This window comes from Pogona vitticeps, chromosome 5, assembly GCF_051106095.1.
Source record: "Pogona vitticeps strain Pit_001003342236 chromosome 5, PviZW2.1, whole genome shotgun sequence".
In the NCBI taxonomy this organism is placed as follows: Eukaryota; Metazoa; Chordata; class Lepidosauria; order Squamata; family Agamidae; genus Pogona; species Pogona vitticeps.
In genome coordinates, this window is record NC_135787.1 from 117,854,985 (window position 1) to 117,875,284 (window position 20,300).

General features: G+C 40.6%; 1 protein-coding gene across 2 annotated transcripts in view; it reads right to left on the reverse strand.

The window, feature by feature from the left end:
- The window catches only part of COG5 (component of oligomeric golgi complex 5), a 224,059-nt gene that overhangs the window by 163,836 nt on the left and 39,923 nt on the right, over window positions 1-20,300 (reverse strand). The gene's annotated exons all lie outside the window — the stretch shown is intronic.

Here is a 20,300-nt window from a genome sequence, read left to right on the forward strand (position 1 = left end):
AATCTGAATTCTTGACCTCCCAGGCTTATAAAGGGCAAGATCATCTGTGCCTTTTGGAAAAAGGAAAACCATTATTCTCTCAGTATGTAATTTTACCAGTTTTTCCTCTTCATAAGGCCACTGTGTATGTGAGAATAAACTAAGAAAATCCTAACCCTTCTATAGGGACAAGTAAAACTCAACAAATGCTAGTGAATCAACTTCAGATATTGCTGAATGAGACCCACCTTTACGCTTAACTCTTTTAAATTGTTTAAATATGTATCAGAAATGGCAAAGAAAGCATAAAGGGCAGTCGATCAAGTGGAACAGAGGCGGGATCACCCCATTATCCTCTATTTACTATAGCTAGATCTGTCTTGGTGTCTCAGTGGAGTAGTATTTTGTTCATCTAATAAGTAAGCCAGTTATCTAACCTTAGATCCATAAGACCTTTTCTGACTCCAAAAGCCCTGAAATAGCCACTAGGTGTCACTCCCACCTCTCAGTCAGAATCCTTGGGCTTTACAGCTGCCTAATTTGAGAGAAGGAAGAAAAACCCCAGAATTCAAAACAGCATCTTAAATGTAGCCATCTAAATCTATGCTATAGAATTTCAAATGACAGTCTTTGAGTACAGATCAGTCAAGAGGTTTCAAATCTTCTCTCATGACAAATATTTCTGGTTTCTTATAAAACACAATAAGGATTCCCCTTCAGTTTGAAATCACAATGATGTCACTGAATGGATCAAGGTATGAGAGATTGTGTGATGCTACGTTTAGTCAGATGCACACTGCAAACACCTACACACAGCCACTTTTAGTTTAATAGGGATGACATGCAGTGGTTTGAGCATGAATGAATGGATTCCAATCACAAGTCATAAAATATCCATTTAAAAGCTTCCTTGCTTCCATCCCTTTTATGTCAGAGGGCAGAAATTATCTGACCACATAGTCTGGCTATTTAGTTAAGCCAAACTTTACCTCTGTTTTGCTTCCTAGATTCCTAAGCAGTTACAATAAAAACAGTCAGTTACAAACCATCACCCATCTTCTCATGCAATTAAAAATATCACAAAAGTAATATTGAAGCAGTGACTTGATTCTATCCCAATATTCAGTGTCAAAACTCAAGTGGCTTAAACAACTGGCAGAGTAACATGAGCACAAGTCAAATCTAAGTTTCTGGAGTTCTGCAGATTTTACAGTAACTTGGAATTTCTTGAGAGCCTGCAAGCAGGCCTCAAAATCAAGAGTTATCAAGCTTCTGGTAGACTGTCAAACTTCTTTGGTGGGCTATATTCTGCGGTTGGTCACAACTTGTAGAGAACAGCTTTTAAAAGCTCTACACAAAAACTATTTATAAAGTAAGTAGCTAATCTAAAAACACTAGACAAATGCACCAGAAAATATTACTCTTTATATTTTACTGGAAAACCATTGGAAATGGGATGAAACAACATATCTTAGTCTAAGATGTTTAAGAAAAACCTACAGGCAGTTGAAATGACTTTGCCATGGTGTATTTGACTAACACCCTAGGAAAACTGTTTTGAACTATGTCTTTAAGTGGCAATCAGAATGGGTAAAGCAATAAAAACAGATCAACTTCGATCACTGCATGTCTAAACCAACTTCAAAGCAACTCTGAATTTTTCCTCCAGTAGAATGAAGATAACATCAGCTTATCAGATATCCAGGAACTAGGGTAACTTTGATCATTTTAAACCTTATGCATCAGGATGGGACATTTTCATCCCTTACAGTCACACTTTGTTGCAAAGTATACAAAGACTAGATCTATGAGGTCAATATTCTAAGGCACTGTGACCTGAATAGTTATTATAAACATGCCATGTTCCTTTTCTTTTTCCTTTTACAGCCAAAAAACAGCTGAAAAAATAACTGTCCTGATAAATGTATTCCTTTTTGTGATTCTTCTTGTTGCTGTCCCTCTCCTACTTGAGGATAGGCATTATTATGGCTTAACATTAAAGCATTCCCCCACACACCCCCATCCAATGTAATATATTAAGGAGCAGAAAATGCTGTATGACATTTTTAGTGAACTATGAGTCTAAGCTGGGTAACTCAATGAGATGGTAACTGGTTGCAGGGCCAGGGCTCTGATATTCAATTGACCACTATGCCTTGTAAAACAGCCAGCTTGTGTGGCCTTGGGCAAGCTACATGGTCCTAGAGCACACCTGGAAGGGAAGGTAAACCACTTCTGAGTGGTCACCTAAAAAATCCTAGAAAGGGTGGATCAACTTAGCCCCAGTGGGAAAAGGGCTCTGGAATTCTCAGTGGGGTCAGGAAATATAAGACATGTAAATTTAATCCAAACTCATACTCAGACCCAATCCTACTTTTTTAATCCTCAAAACACTGTAATTTCCATGGAGTCAAAAATGCCTCAGAAATCACTCCAAGCATTGAAAAAAAATCCTGGTGAATAGGGGTCAGTCCTCCCTACTCCATCTCTAAGACAAATAATGTCGCTGTCAATTTGAATCCTTGAACTAAATGGGGTGAATTCATGAGATATATGTTTTATCTTGAAATAACAAGCATATCTGCAGATATCACAAGTTAATGTGCTGTTGTTTTTTTAGTAATAGATGGAATTCAAAATAACGGCTTGTAAAAAGGCTGCACAAATGACATTTCTTCCATGTACTCAAATGAAGTAAGCATAATCAGATACATGTTTTACAGAAAACTGGAGAAAGTGTAGGTAGGGAATTGATTGTACTGTCAACAGTATATATATTGAATAGCAAAAAGTTGAATATGGCTTTTTTTCTGGTAAACACCTTTTTCCTGTGATGGGATTGCTTAACCACTACTAAATATTTTCTAGAAACAGAAGATATAGGAAGTATTATGGTTGATTGGCTGGCTAGTTTTACAATTGTGCAGGAGTAGCCACACACAAGACTTTATAGCTTCAATCCTGATGTACATCTTTGAAGTTCACAAAGTGCCTGTCCCCTTACCCCTCTGTAAGGGCCAAAATAGGGCCATGGGCCTTCCTGAATTGTTTGGGATATGACACAAGACGACTGCTGTAGGAGTGATAAACACCCTCCAAAATGGGTAGACTCTGCCTCATTTGGGATGATGCCTCCTCACCCAGAGCTCCCTCTTGCTCCATTCTCACTGCATACGAGGGCAATCCTTTAGAGAATCTGTTCAGGAGACATAATTGTCCTATAAATTTGGGACAGGAAATTCTCCTTCTGTGAAACCGCTTAATTTAAAATCAAGCATATGATGCCAATCCTGAGGGCCACTTCACAGAAGACTAGATTCTCCCTCCATAGGAGGAACATTTACACTGGGTGAATCTTTTATACAGCTTGTCGTATACATCACGTATAATACAAAGACAGGAAAGTGGCTGGTAAGCCATGATGTTTGGTGACATTTCTTTTAATGATGGAATATTTCTATGGGCTTTTGCAGGGGTCACAAAAATAGCCTGGGGTACACATGATGTCCACCTTGACATACACATAATGGAAAATGACACTTTTTTTTTGAAAGCAACACTTTGAGAGGGTAAAAAAAATTAGGCTTTATAACAGCCATTGTCTCACATGTGCATTTAACACTTCTTCATAAATCAACCATTATTTGAACAGGTATTACCGTACTCTTCCTCAGTAAGTTAGGTATTTGGCTATAGGGCAAGAGGCTGCAAATTCAGTTCTGCAATGCGTATCCCAGAAGAACCAGCTAGTGTGGCCTTGGCCAAGCTGCACAATTCCAGGATGCCCCCAGAAGATGGGAATGATAAACCACTTCTGAGTACTCTCTAGGTAGGAAAACCTGAAAAGGGTCAGTGTAAGTCAGAATTGACTTGATGGCACACTTCTTACTCCTCACTTCTGCAGAAACATTAAAACTCTATTCACGTCTTTCACCTGAAAATAATAAAGGATATCTCCAGCAGACAGAGAACTAGTGAGCATTTGTGATCAAATCAAAGCTAAGCCATCTAGCCTACCTTGTCCTGGTGAAGAGTGAAGAGTGGCAATTTAATCTTCACTTAAATTAAGCATTACTCAAAATGCTTCTGAAACATGTATGGAAATTCATGATTTAAATCACTACTTAGAAAGACTTGACTGAACCATGTCAACTCCCTCCCAAAAAAAGTGTACTGTACTCTTCTTTGCTATAACCTTAATATATACTGTATGCATAAAACTACAACTCAGAGATATAGTTTTTGTTTCTAGGAGGCCCTTGCTATACATTTTTTAAAAATGATTTATTCTGAATTTTTTCAGATTAGTTCTCTGATTACATTAGAATATGAATTATTGTTTTAGCTACCAAAGCTCACTGAAACAGGTATTTGTGAAGGCACTGAAAGTGAACAATCTCCAGTTCAACAGATTAAACATGAATATTCAGAGGAGTTTCTTACGTTACTCTACTTGACCAATCACCAACTCCACACAGACATATGAACTATAATACTCTGTTCAATGATACTGTGAGAAGGATTTTTGTTTCTCCAACAATGAACACATAATATTTAACAAGCATGGATTTTCTGGTGTTTTTTTTTATTTTAGTTAAACATTTAAGTTCTAAGTATTTTGTGATCAACTTTGTTTTTAACCAAAGCTGCAGAAAGCCAAAAGCTAGGGTTGCCATTCTAAAGGAGTTAGCATTACTTAAGGAAATTACTCGACACAATACTGAAGAAAAACAAAAGCTCCAGGACTGGAAAAAACTTCAGTTAACATTGGAAACAGGGCTGATCAAGTCTGTTATTTTTCATATCGATGTACTGCATACATTTCTGGAGATAAAAAGCCAGTTTGAGAACTGCAATTCTTTTTCATGGTGTGAAGGAAAGCAGGAGGCAAGTGAGCCGTCCTCACCAACAGAAACGCCCAAAGAGGAAAAAGGAGCCTGCAGGGGGTGAGACAGGAGAGATGAAAGAAGCCTTCAGTAGAGGAGAAAAAAGGGGTAGAGGTTTGCCTGGTGGAGGAAGGAGAAGGAAGGAAAGGGGAGGAACTGAAGCTCTCTATGTGGGAGGAGGATATAAAAGAAGGGGGAGAAAGGAGTTTGAGTGGTAGATTAGAGAAAGAGAGAAAGGAGAGCAATGCCGTGGCAGAGAAAGAGAAGAGCTAATTAGAATATGAGAAAGCGCGGGATCTTCTAAAAGATTTTCCTTATCTAAGAGTCGAAGGCTTACTACCTGACCCAGAGACAAAAGGAGAAGGAGAGACTGTCTCTGAAACGCAGAAATGGACAGTGATTGTCTTTCCTGGGGGGGCAAGGACGTGGGAGGAAAGGAATACGCCCAGACCCAATCTACAACACCCCGCCGAAGGAGGGCAACTGGGCGCATCACCCATGCTGTGGAACGGTTTGCGCGATGCGGAGTGCTCCCCTTCACATGATTACAGATTGCGAACGGTTTGGTCCAGCCCCACAGTAAATCTTCGTTTACAAGAACAATCAAGGCTGTCAAGTTATGGACAATTAACTGATCTGTCATGTTTTGATCCTGTCGGTGTCACAGTTGAGACACCACCAGTTAATAAAGTTGAAACTGAGAAAGATTTAAAAAGGCTTCCGTCCTTTCTTCGTGCCAAAACAGAGGAATTGCCACAACTTTCAAAAGAACCCAATCACACATAGTGTCTTATAGATCGAGAATTAGAGTGAGTGCTTGGGAAGATAGAAAGATTGATCTAAATCAGTGGTCGGGGAACAGGGGTAAATTACCCCAAATGGGATAAAAGGGGAAATCCTGGGGGTAATGAGCAGAGTGCTACCCCCTCCCTCCTACCCCCACCCTCTGCAGCCAAACCTCAAATTGTAAACCACCTCTCCCTGTTACTTCCTTGGTGGTTGTAGGGCACTTGTAAATCCTCCGTTCTTTCAAAGATTGGAGATAAGCATGCTTGATTGGTTACAGCTGTGGATTAGCCCCAGGCAATCAATCAATCCAGGGCTTCTGAATGACTGCTTCCTCCGGAAATGACTGCAAGCACGCAGGAGGGAAAGGATCAAGATAAGGAGGGAAGGAAGGTGTGAGAGACCGAGAGCTTCATCAACCTTATTTAAATGTGGATATGGATATGGATGTGTGTGTGTGTGTGTGTATGTGCGTGTGTGAGAGAGGGGGGGGAGAGAGAGAGAGAGACTCAAAACTATGAAAAAGACCAGGCAACCAAAAGAGAAAGCTTGAATTAAGGCAGGGGGGAAGAGTGGCTTTTTAAGGTGCTGTCTGGGTTTATCATTGCTTTCCTTCCAAGAAGCAGGCATCTTTGAATTTCTTGGCTGCTGTCACCCTCTGCAGTGATCATGGAGCCCAAGAAAGTAAAATCTGTCACTGCCTCCATATCCTCCCCTTCTATTTGCCAGGAGGTGATGGGACCAGTGGCCATGATCTTAGTTGTTTTGATGTTGAGTTTCAGACCATTTTTTGCACTCTCCTCTTTCATCCTCATTAAGAGGTTCTTTAAGTCCTCCTCACTTTCTGCCATGCTTTTGCTTAGTCAATGAAGCAGAAGTAGATGTTTTTCTGGAACTCTCTGGCTTTCTCCATAATCCAGCGCATGTTAGCAATTTGGTCTCTAGTTCCTCTGCCCCTTCGAAATCCAGCTTGTACTTGTGGGAGTTCTCGGTCCATGTACTGCTGAAGCCTACCTTGGAGGATTTTGAGCATAACCTTGCTAGTGTGTGAAATGAGTGCAATTGTGTGGTAGTTAGAGCTCCCATTTTGTCAGGGAAGTCTTTACCTTCTGGAAATTACCATGGCTTTCAGAAATTAAAAATGTCCCCCCTCCAACCTGCAACCCCTAATGGTTTCCCCATGACAAAGGGACCCCATGGGAGTCTCAGGAGCTTCAGCGGGAATTGGAAAAATTTAATTTCAACCATTGTCTCATAATCCAGATTCCACAATGAAATATTTGAACTATTGCACATCTTAAATTAAAACCTTTTGATTTTTAAATCATTTATTTTCATCCAGCCTTCTAACTTACCAGGATAGTTTAAATAAAATTCTGAAGAATATAGTTAAGGTTGGCAAAGCAATTGGAATTGCTTCCTACAAAGGCATCACTAGCAGGCTGATCAGCGAAACTAGATTAACCTTCCTGTAAAATGTAATACCATGTAATATAAATTATGTTTAAGGGGGGGGAAATATCAAAATAAACCTCAAATTCAACTCCATCAAATCTAATGATGAGCATAGGTGAATTTCTTGTCAAATTTTATCTCATCATTACATTTAATGTTTAACCATGCACAGACTTTCCAAACAGAAGTTACAAAGAAAGTGACATGTCCCCACTCACCAGCTGCTCAAACTGCTATTTTAATGAAATAATGCAGAAGAAGGTTCCCTTCTACCTGTCTCACCGAAGCCCTACTCAAAAATTAATATAAGGCTGGTGACACTTCCTTTGACTAAGAGTTCCACACATCTAGCCCACATATTCTAAATTGTCAATGTCCAAAGCAAGTTTCATTTCAACACAGATTCACTATATATAATCTAAACTACAACACAAGCAATTCAAATTGCTTTGATGGTATAATGCTGCAACATTCCTAATTGTAAAAAAATTATTTTGCAAATATTAAAAAGATCGTTTTTAGAATCCTTATAGATTGACAAGAGAATTTACGCTAGCTGTCAGATGATGCAGTACTAAAACACAGTATAGATAAAAGTCCTAGAATGCTACCATCTGGATTGAAAAGCTCTAAGATGTTTGATAAATGTGTTATGGTTGCAATGTACTTCATTTACTGTACTTCATTTCAGCATTGCTTTTGCCTCAGCTACTATGCAGTCACTCAGGGCAGAAAAAGAACAATGCTTATATCAGATAGCATGTCCTAGTTCCTCTTATCAGTCAGATTAAGGAAATAATTGATTGCCCTTCAGTTATCTTACTACAATCTTTAATTTGTATTCCTTACCCCTCCACGATGGATGGCTTTAACTCGATAGTGTAACCTACATCTTGTATTTTACTACCAGACAGTATTATTTAAAGAATGTTCTAAAGCCAACTTCCTAGTTTTAAGTTTTCTAACATAATTATCTTAGATATGTCTACTCACAAGAAAGTCTGACTAAGTTCAATGGAATTTACACTGAATCTGCACAGGACTCTGGATTAAGGCCAATGTGTATTGTGTGACAGTGAAAGGGTAGAGATAACTGCATCTCAGCTTAATAAACCAACAAATGGACCTTCTGCATGTATTCACAGTCCATTCACTTCTTCCTTCATGCCGGGAGTAAAAAATTATAGATATGGAGATTGTATATGGATCTACTTCAAGGCTTAGTTTAATAACCTGACTTGTTACAAAGACGTTTTGGTGTAGTCCCCCAAATCTGGACAAACTGCTATTAATTAAAGGCTGCATGTTTGTTCATTTTAGTTGAGACGTTGGGAGTTCAATTTCCCCAGTACGCCTCCTTGACATTGGCTGGGCTTTTATGATCCACAAGGTCCCTTCCATTTCTGCAGTTCTAACTTATTAACTGCCCTAATCAAAAGATTTATCAAAATGAACCATTACAAAAAAGGTCTATGCACAAAGTCAAAAGGCTCATTCCTCTCTCGGTTTATTAAGCCAAGATATGAATGCTGATCTGACACACACTGCAGAATTTTCAGGGAATCCAAGACAGTGTTTTCCCTCATACTGCAAATTGCTTTAGCTGCAAAAGCAGGCTACAATCTGACAATATGTGAAGGAATGCTGTGCCTGCATACTCTCCCACTTCCCTCTCTCAATGCTCCATCTGATTAGTACGTAACTTCCTTATTTTGGCAAATCACAGTACACTATTTCAGTATCCTCAAAAACTAGAATTGCAAATCCCTTTTTTCTTCCCAAAATGGTTGCACAGTTGCAAGCCAGAAAACATTAACTGTGGTATTTTGAGCTGCTAGAATGGGACAGGGAATATTCAATGTGGTATCGTAGACAGAGTAATGACCTGGGTTCAAATCCCTCCCTGGCCATGGAATCTCACTAGAGGTGTGCAGAACTGGTAAAACCTCTCCTTAAATATCTCATTTACCTTCAAAATCCGGTTAGACTCATTAGAAGTCATTTAACGCTGCACAATCACTGCCCTTCTCGTGAACAGCTTGTTCATACCATACTCTGCCCACCCAAAGACAGCTCTGACTCTTCAGAGCTCTCCAAGCAATGTGTAGGTTGTTTAATAGAAGATAGGATGGACTCAGTTCTACAATCCAAACATACAGTGGGGTCTTGACTTACGATCTTAATCCGTATTGGAAGGTGGTTCTTAGGTCGAAAAGTTCGTAGGTTGAATCTGCATTTCCCATAGGAATGCATTGAAAACCCTTTAATCCGTATCTGCTCTTTTCCATCTATAGAAACTAATAGGAAGCTGCTATTCTGCCTTCTGCCACTAGAGGGGGATATTTTTAATTTTTTTTCCCCTTAGGTTCAGGAAAGGAGGGGGAAGGCAGGGAACAGTTTGCAAAGCACATTTGAAATCTTTTTTTTCAACGAAGCCAATTTTATAGCATGTTTTAAAACATGTTGTGCTGATTTTTTCAGCACAAAGAAACACAGGCAGGCTTTTAAAGTGCTGAGCAAGCCTCCCCAAGCCTCTTCAGAACCAGCCGATCAGCTGATAGGCGGGGAGAGGAGAGGGCAGGAACAGGAGAAAAGCACAAAATGGCTGCCAGGCTCCCTTCTGGTGTGGACTTTTAGCTGTTTCCTGCTCTTTTTCCTGCTGTTTGGGGGCTAACAAGGCCTGGTAAGTGACTTTCTTTTATTTATTTTTAAGTTTCTGACTTTTTTTCCCCTCCAGAAGCCTCTAAGGGGAGGGAGGGGGCACTTTTTTTCCTATTCCTAACTCGAGGGAAGTTCGGATGTCGAGTCCTTATTTTCCCTATAGGGTGGGTTTGTAAGTTGAATTGTTCACAAGTAGGGTCGTTCATAAGTCGAGACCCCACTGTACTAGTGTTTGGATATAATATGGTCAAAAAAATATTTCAGCCATATAAATATGGTATCTCAGCACTTTACATATTACTGTGATGTACACAGCAAGGGAGATTGAAAAAGGCATGCAGAACCCAAGAACCACTCTGCAAATCACTGCACATAGTGGTCATGAAAAATGATAATGTACAGGTATGTTGAGTGGATTTTACGAAGCATGCGTAATATGTTTCTGCCCTGGATGAAATTAAAGCAGCACAAACATCATACGGGTTAAAATAGAGAGTTGGCACTAACAGGTCACAAGAGCTCATATCTTGGTGACCATCTGAAGTGCATGAGCAGAAACATGAATGGCTGCCTTTCTCCGAAAACAGTGAGCGAACCAAACTCCAAGCGAAAAAACAAGGGGAAATGGATTCAAACCTAATGTCAGCCATGGGCACACTGAGACATTTGTATAGGCCCATATGTGGCTGATTAGCAAATCAGACGCTACTGCTTTGCCTCTCACCAAGCCCCTAGTTTGCTTTGCAGCCATGCTGCTATATTCCCCAGTCTTGAGTTCACCTAGTCACACTGGGAGCTGCTCAGCTGTCCAGACCACTGGAGCACACATCTACTGAGTAAACCTGCTCATGCCTTGGGGGCAAGTTGTAGCTGGTGAATGCAACTGCTACCAGAAAGTTCAAGTGGCACCTAGTCCTGGAGGGTGCTGAAAGACAGCTTACTTCAGATTTCGGGAGCAAAATCTGCTAGAAATCCTGCTGCACTAAACAGACTTTATTGCATCCTGAGTCCTACACTGCACTTGCTTACGACTGCATGACATTTCTCTCTGCTAAACCTCATTTTGCCTCTTTCCAATCACAGAAATCTGTGATGCAGACTCAACCCCACACATAACCCTTATTTGTTGGAAAGCTATCATCTGCAGAACATACCTAGATGAGACCAATGCCCTTGGTCCGTTCCACTCTGGATGTAGGCCTCATCATGGCACAGAGATGGCCTTGGTCGCCTGTACAGTAAACTTCTGAGGGAGGCCAACAGGGGCAAAATATCCCTGATGGTCCTCCTTGACATCTCAGCAGCATTTGATACTGTCAACCACAATACAGTATCCTTCTGGGAAGGCTCTCAGGATTGAAGAGCCTGGCATTTTCCTGGCTCCAATCCTTCCTCAACGACCAGCCCCAGAGAGTGAACCTTGGGGAGATGGTCTCTGATCCCTAGACTCTAAACTGGAGTGCCACCCAGAGACCTTTGGGTAGTTTGGTCGGCATATTAATTAATTAATTAATTAATTAAATCATTTCTCCTTTGCTTTTTAATATCTACATGAGACTGCTGGGGGAGGTCATCTGGAGATTTGGAGTATCGTGTCATCAGTACACTGATGACACCTAGCTCTATCTCTCCTTCCACCCTTCTGTAGTGGATGGCGCCCCATCCTTTGAGTGCTGCCAGACTGCAATACTGGAGTGGGTGGGGGCAAACAGGCTGAGATTGAACTTGGACAAGACGGAGATCCTCTGTGTGGGGGCTCCTGCAGTCTATGGACTGGGTGACTCCTTTTCTTCTGGGGGGAGGGACACTATCTCCGACCAAGGATGAGGTTCGCAGTCTGGCTGTCCTTCTGGACCCAGCAATACCGATGGAATCTCAGATACTGTCTGTGGTCCGGTCAGCCTATTTCCATCTCAGGCATATTGCTCAGCTGCGTCCCTAGCTTGACTGCAGGTCTCTCATCACACTGGTCCATGCTTTGGAAATCTCAAGGTTATATTACTGCAATGTGTTCAATGTGGGGCTGCCTTTGAGACGGATACGGAAACTTCAGCAGGTACAGAATGTGGTAGTCAGACTCGTTACAGTATCATTTAAGCATCAGCATATCACCCCAGTACTGGCCTCCCTGCACTGGTTTCCAGTTCGTTTCCATATCAGGTTCAAGGTGCTGGCTTCGACCTATATAGCCCTTAATGGTATGGGACCTCAGTACATGGCTGATTGCCTCCTTCCAAGTGGAACTGCCCATACTACCCATGCTTCCCAAGAACGGGTAACATGGGTAGTACGGGCAGTTATGCTTTGAGGTTGCCAATCTCTAGAGAAGCCCAGAAGGAAAGAACAAGAACTCAGGCTTTTCTATGGTTGCTGCCCAATTGTGGAATGTAATTCTCCTGGCCCCTTCCTTGGTAACATTCAAGAAATCTTTGAAAACCTTTCTATTCAGGCAGGCTTTTCAATCCATTTCATTTAATAGCTGCTGATTATGCATATTTAGCATCTGTCACTGCCCCCCGTTTTAAATGTTTAAAGTTTATTAATTTTGAATTTTATTTGTTGATTAATTTAATTTACTGTAGTTGTGTTTTGATACCTTGTTCAGTTGTTTATTTTATTTAATGATGTCATATGAATTTGTCATGTTGGTGTTTTATGATTTTTAATTGCATTTTGTTCTCTGCTGTAAAAACCATCCAGAAGGCATGGCATAAAAGTATAATAAATAAATAAATAAATAAATAAATAAATAAATAAATAAATAGAGAGAGAGAGAGAGAGAGAGAGAGAGAGAGATTTGCACAGCAACCATAATTTTAAAAAGAAAAAAAAGCATTTTTATAGAACAGTAGCTGAAATATACACAAGATTCATTATTTAAAAACTGAAAGTGTAACAGACTTGCAAGCCATGAGGTGCATGAGAAAGAAAAACTGTAGGGAAAAAGATGAGTCAATAAACTTAAAAGGTACTCTCTCCTGATAATGCAAATATGGTAGAATGCAGCTATAATGACAAAGGTAAAGGACATTTATCAGTGGGTATATTCATTCATACTTTTACAAAAATACAATATTGTGTGTGATCTGGAGTTCATCAGTGTCCTTACTTCCTGACAGTGCATGCATAGCAAAATAGTACTATCCATGCATAAAATACGGATATGGTCGGGTTTGCAGAAATATCAAGAGATCTCTAAAGTGAAAACCCCCCGAGGGTTATCCAAATGAAGATTGAGCATCCTTAATTGCCACAGAAACTTGACTGGTAGGAGGAAAAAACAGGGGAGAGGGAAGAACTGAACATTGTGAGCAGGAATACTCTAAACTGTAACACCCTGTTGCAGGTCTCTTTTCTACAAAGCTAATAATGGCTGGTTTTCTTTCATTTGGTTTATTTTGAAATGTGTAGTGTGTCAGTCTAGATAAGGATACAGAAAGAACATGCTGTGGGCTTATTAATGAATCTCTCTGTGCCATTTTTTAAAATGCAACATTCATTGAGTAAACTATAATGACTGTAACAGTTTCCACTACACCATGGAAGATGAATTAAGGTAAAGGTAAAGGTAAAGGTTCCCCTTAACAATTTTTGTCCAGTCGTGTTTGACTCTAGGGGGCGGTGCTGATCCCCGTTTCCAAGCCACAGAGCCAGCGTTTTGTCCGAAGACAATCTTCCGTGGTCACATGGCCAGTGCGACTTAGACACGGAACGCTGTTACCTTCCCACCGAGGTGGTTCCTATTAATCTACTCGCATTTGCATGCTTTAGAACCGCTAGGCTGGCGGGAGTTGGGACAAGCGACGGGTGCTCACTCCGTTGCGTGGATTCGATCTTACGACTGCTTGGTCTTCTGACCCTGCAGCACAGGTTTCTGCGGTTTAGCCCACAGCGCCACCACGTCCCCAGCGGAAGGTGATTTACAAAGCCCTAATTGTAGGATTGCCCCTTGGGAAGCCCACAGATAAACCAAAAAAAAAATAAAATCCAACTGTTCACAGAAACAAACTCTGTAGCATTTAAATGCCAATTCATCTTACTAGCTATATCAACATGACTTGCTCCAGCCATTTAAGAGATGGCATGCTGCTGACTCAAGGACTTAAGACACAGTTTCCTGGAAAAACAACTTACTCTTTTAAGATCAACACAGAAATTAATTAGCAGTTTTACATATTCAAGTGCATAAACATTTGGTCTGATTTTCCTAATCTTTGGATCCTAAGCATAATAATACCCCTTAAACATTTATAATTCACAAATAGCCACTGATAAGATTCTCTAAAATCAGATATAATACTGGCAATTACTATGATTCAAATATAGTCCACTGGAACATAAATCAACTGCACCAGCAAGCTGATGGCAGTCTTCCTCACCCTATTTCCTTCCATATGTTTTGTATAAAAAATCCTATGAACATCAGCCAACATGGCAGAGGGTGAGAGGTGATGAGGGCTGTAGCTTGAAAAATCTAGAGCAATGTTTCCCAGCCTTGGATAACACAGCTGTTCCTGGACTTCAGCTCCCAGAAACCCTGGTCAGGAGAGCTAGTGGTGAAGGTTTCTGGGAGCTGCAGTCCAAGAACACCTGGGTTACCCAAGGTTGAGAACCACTGATCTAGTAGACACCAGGTTAGTGAAAGATGCTATATAATCTTACATCAATGCAAAAAGGTGTGCCTTTTTTTAGGATCAATTTATTTTGCCAATAAATTAAAACACTCAAGCACCAGCCCTCTTTAAAAACAAAGGCATTCTGTCTCAATATCACATCAAACATTCAGTTCAGAGACATTAGCTGATATTTTGGGTGACATCCACACCTTAGGGAATATTTATAATAATGCTTCTTTCAAATCCTTTGACACTGTCTAGTGTGAAAATGGGCTTTCCAGCAGTTACGCACGGAAACATGATCAGATTAGGCACTGTTCTGGAATAGATGGAGGATGCGGCTAAGCCTAAAACCAATCTGGTATGCCATCTCCCGTACAATGATTCTTTTGGTGCCTGAAGAATTCAGTAACGGCAACAGAGAAAAAGAGGATTCGTTTCATATTTGTCAGTGGAATATATGCTCTCCTATAGAGAACTGGGAATTTTAAAGAATAGCATCTTTGCACCTATCTTAGCAAATTATTTCAGCTCTGGAATATTTTGTGTAACATGTTTAACACCTCTCATGTCTAAGAAAGCACACATCTCTAATCTCTCTCTTCTATGTTCAGTGCAATTGTAATATAACTATAACAACATGCTGTTAAATTGATCCTGACACATGGCAACTCTTTCCAGGATTTTCTAGTTACAGTGTACTCAGACATGGTTTGCTATTCCATTCTTCTTGGGCACGCAGGGACTGTGCAGCCTGCTCAAGGCTAACACAGTCTGGCTCTTCTCCCAGGAAACACTGCAGGGAATTCCACTCCCAACCTCCGGCTCCACAGTCAAGTACCCAACTCACTGAGCTACTCACCCAACACAACTTTAGCACATAAAATATTATTGAGCCGCTATAAAGCCAGGAATTCAGAGGAATTCAAACACTTGAACTGAGATATCTCAACATACAGTACAAACAGAAGCCACTTACATTTAATTTTCAAATTTTTGTTAGGCTCTTCATATATAAAAATAGACCTTCTTCTAATGAAAACAGTAGATAAGCACTAAAATTATTGTTCTTAAGCAACCATGAAAGCTGAAAGACTAATCCTATGAAATGGCCTCAGTCTCTCTCCACTACAGAGCTGTAACTGAACAATTAATCATTACTTAGCTATGATAAATTATTTTCATAGGTTTTTGAAAGAAAATTAGATACTAAGTGAATTCATTAATAACAGGACACTCTGGTTTTAAATTCTATAAAGAATTATTTTTGCATACATAAAAGAGATTTTCTACAGGATACACTTTGGGGTTGCACAGGCACCCAAAGGAGCTTCTGTGTTTAGCCTGAAACAGAGGCTTAAACATTTCAGTTCACAGGAGAACAGGCTTACACATTTCAGTTCACTGGATATTAATGAATATATATTACATTGACACTATTGTGGCTTAAGCCAGCTGCTTCATCTTGCTGAATAACAAAACCATCTTCTCTCTCATTAGAATGAATTTAAAAGGTTTCAAATGATTGAGAGTGCTTCAGAGTACTTAGCGTACACATAAATGCATCGGTATTTTAATCCCACAATGGTTACTTTCAATAGTCTCATTAAAGCACCAAATAAAACTTGTTCGCTGGGCAACATTTGCACCATAAAATCAGGGCTATGCTACTCAGGCCTCTATGAAATGTTACAGGACCCTCCTTGCAACAGGATTTCAGCCAAAAACTCATGACAGCAAGTGTAGTGGCTGAGAAAATAAATGGCAAATCAGGATACCATTGTACCAGATCTTCCTGCTTCCATGGTAGGCATTAGGTAAGCCATGACCCTCTCACTTTCAGCTCCACCATCTACAATTTGAAGTTAATAGCACTTCATTACCTTACAGCACTGTTGTCCAGATAAGACATTGGCTGAAATCCTGTTGTTTAGATTAGTAAGTCACATGTAGTGTAGACTCAATGAATCACTGGGTATTGGGTAAATCAACTCCTCCATAAATTCTAGTGATTCAGTTGGCCTAATCAACTTGCAACATACTACACTATGCAACAGGATTTCAGCCAATGTATAATAACTACGCTGAATATTCCCATTGTTTTGTTATTATTAGTATTAAAAATAAAGGTCGAAATATTGTTTGCACAACTACTCCCATGGAAGACTGCTGATGCCATCAGCAGAGAGTTATTTTCAGAAATTAAATTCTTCCTATTTCTATCTCAGGGCTCCCATAGTTCCCACGTAATACATTCCATCATTTGGAAGGTAAGGGACAGAAGTTGGAAATGTTTAATATCCAAAGATTACCCCTACTGATGACATCATCAGCCTTTCATGGGTATAGTTGTGCAAACAGGATTTCAGCCAATGTATCATATACAGTCATATTTTGTAACTGTTGACTGCTGATTCTAGGCAGCTTTTACTATCATTTATGCTGTTCTTGAAAGTAATGAGTGTTTCAGAAAATGCAGTATCAGCACAGAGGTGAGTAGTACACATTCAAAGGACGTTTATACTTCTCTTTCTTTAACATTACTTACCCAAATATATTGAAAACCCTATTAGGATCACTATAACTTGTTTCCTATTTACTGTATCTACTTCAGTGATGCAGAAGAAGAAGCTCACACCTTAATTCAGTGTGAGCTTTTGTAGATTACAAGGCATTTCCTCAAATAAGTGGAGCATAGTAGTTATACAGCTACATGGTAGGGACAGGGACCAGGCAAGATGGGGGGAAAGGGTAACAATTATCTTAGCGATTGGCTTTTAAAACAGCAACACCATTGCCATTTTTAAAATAACTTATCTTCTCTTCTATCCATACTTGGTCCCCACCCCACTACCATGACCTCCATGTACTGTATATAACAATTACACTCCATGTGGCTGAGGAAGAATCCCAAAAAGTTCACAGTGAAATACATGTGTTAGGTTTTAAGGTACCACAAAGCACTTTTTATTTTTCTTATACTTCCTTTTTCTTTTATCGTTTTCTTTTCATCTTCTACATAGGGCAAGGGGTGCAAAGAATACTCTGTTGGTGATCAGTTCCTAGTGTGATATTGGATTTTGCCCTTATATTACAAATTCTGCAGGCGATGCCTTTTGTTTTGTAAAGCAAAACGTTTCTACAGACAGTTAGGAAATTAGAAGAACACTGTGTACTATGAAGAGGAGCACACTAAATCTATTTCTATTTTAAAAATTTAAACTGTATAATCTGCAGGAATGTAGCTATAACTAAGGCTCTCTAGTTATGTTTAGGAGTGCTCTGGGGTTGATTTTATCCTGGGTTGGCAATAATAGAATATAAGAAGAAAAGGAAGCACAATCCTATTGTCTGCTCCTTGTCTCTGAACCCCAGTTCGTTTTTTTTGCACAGGAGTGATACAGTGTGTTTGGATATTAGTCATGTAATGAGCACATTGGAATAAAACACTTTGGCTCAGGCACATGAACTTCAGCCTGGAGATCTTTCAAGAATTCTTTTATCCAAGACTCCTGCAGAGCAGTAAAATGGCACTTGCGATCAAGATATTTTGTAGTCACAGAGGCCAGGGATGCTAGCATATAACTTGGCACTGGTTCAGAACTCCACACAGCTAAATCAAAGACAAAGAATAGCTAAGAAACTATCATACAAATCAGTTTCGTGCAAAGGGCATCCCTTATTCTTAGTGTAGAAGCTGATTTATTCTTAAATTAAAATTAACAATATGGCACACAATGATCCTCACAATTTTCTTAAAAACGAAAGAGAGAGAGAGCATTTGGGAGTCTGATGGAAATGAGTACATATGAATGCATGTGTGCACATTTAAACAGATTTTAAAATATAATGTGCAGAAACCATCAACACTGACCTCTTGAACCTTTTTATTCTACAAACTCTTCTACAAAGGGAAACAGTAAACATACAGGTATGTACCATATTTGCCGGCGCACAAGGCGACCGGCCGTATAAGACGACCCCCCCCAACAGGAGGAGGAAGAGGGGAAACGGGCGGGTGGTGGGCGAGAGCACGCGGGGCTGGCTCAGTGGCGCGGCGGGCAGCCCGGCGGTGGCTCAGGCATGGTAGCAAGAGGGCAAGGAAGAGCAGAAGAGGCTGAATGGGCGGTGGCAGGAGGAGGAGGAGGAGGAAGAGGAAAAGGGAAACGGGCGGGTGGCGGGCGAGTGAGCAGCTGGTTCAGCGGCGCAGGGCGGCGGGCAGCCTGGCGGTGGGCTCTGGCCGCTCAGGCATGGCAGGCTGTGCTTCCCTCCCTCCATCCAGACCGACTGCCTGCCTGCCTGCCCGCCTGCCTTCCTCCCCGGCCACTGCGGCCCTGCGTCATTCAGTGCACCCAGCATACAAGACACCCGCCCCCTACTTGGAGGCATGTTTTTTGGGCCCAAAAAGTCATCTTCTACGCCGGCAAATACGGTACAGTGGTGCCTCGCTTAACGAGCGCCCCATCTAACGACGAAATCGCATAGCGACGAAGATTTTGCAATCGCATTGCGAAGTTCCCTATGAGGAAAAATCACTTTGCAATGATCGGTTTGCTGTTTCGCTTACCGATTATCGCATAGCGATGATTTTCCAACAGCTGATCGGCGGTTCCAAAATGGCCACCGGGTAAAAAAATGGCTGCCCGCTGTTTTCTGGGATGGATTCCTTGCTTACCGGGCAGCGAAAATGGCCGCCGTATGGAGGATTTTCGCTTTAAGGTGAGTTTTAAGCCCATAGGAACGCATTGAAGGGGTTTCAATGCATTCCTATGGGCTTTTTAATATCGCATAGCGACAAAATCGCTTTGCAGCGATTTTTGCTGCACGGATTATCATTGCTATGCGAGGCACCACTGTATATGGACGTGTTTCTCTGAAATTCTGCTTAAGGAATACTGATGAATAGGCATGGAATATTTGGAATTTGTGGGCTACAGATCCCAGAAGTCTGCAGGAATTATCCTCAGATTACTGGGATTTTTAATCAAGCCATCAACATCCTGACAGGTGTTTTCGTGCTCTTACAGCTAATGAACTCTGGTTACAGCAGCCATTTTCATCCTGTGGAGAAAACAAGGTACCCTATTTTCCATATATAAGATGCACCCATGTATAAGATGCCCCCTTTTCTAAATCAAAATTAAGAAATAAATATTTAAAACATAAAACAGAATACATTTTATTTAGTAATTAGGTAACATTTACATACCAGTACTGTCATATTATTCATCACACTTAGCTTTGAGCATATCACTTTATTCAGCCTCTGGGCTCAGAATGCTTGGACATTACCAGTCCCTGTTGCATCTGAGCACTGTCTACATGCTCCACCTCCAACGAGGTGTTTTCCAATTGGTTTATTCAGCATCAGCTGACATCAGTTACATAAGACTTGTGATTGGACGAAGCTAAGCCTCGTGATTGGAGGAAGCCTGTTTGCAGAGGCAAGGTATAGACAGTCTTGCAATTGCACAGTTCTCTCCTTGGCTTACTTCCGTGTAAAAGTTGACCCTCAATTTTTAGTCTAAAGATTTTAGACAAAAATATCATCTTATACACAGAAAAAAATATGGTAAATGGGAAGGCAGGGCTCAACTCAAAGGAATCTGCAAGGGATGTGGGTCTGATGGTTGTTTGAAAAGCATGCTGTGCTGAGCCATAATCGTTTGCAACTCCCACAGAACTTAGCCCTGCCCATCCATTTCCCCTGTCTTCCCCATAGAATGAAAATGGCTGCCTGAGTCTAAATTCATCAGCAGTAAGAACATGAAAACACCTGTCAGGACTTCTGAATACTTAATTAAAGTCCCCAGAAGTCTTGCTGGGGAAATACTTTCAGACTTCAGAGGGCTGGAGTCCACAAACTCCAAAAATCCCACATCTACTGTACCAGTTTGTTTTCACCAGATGTGCATTT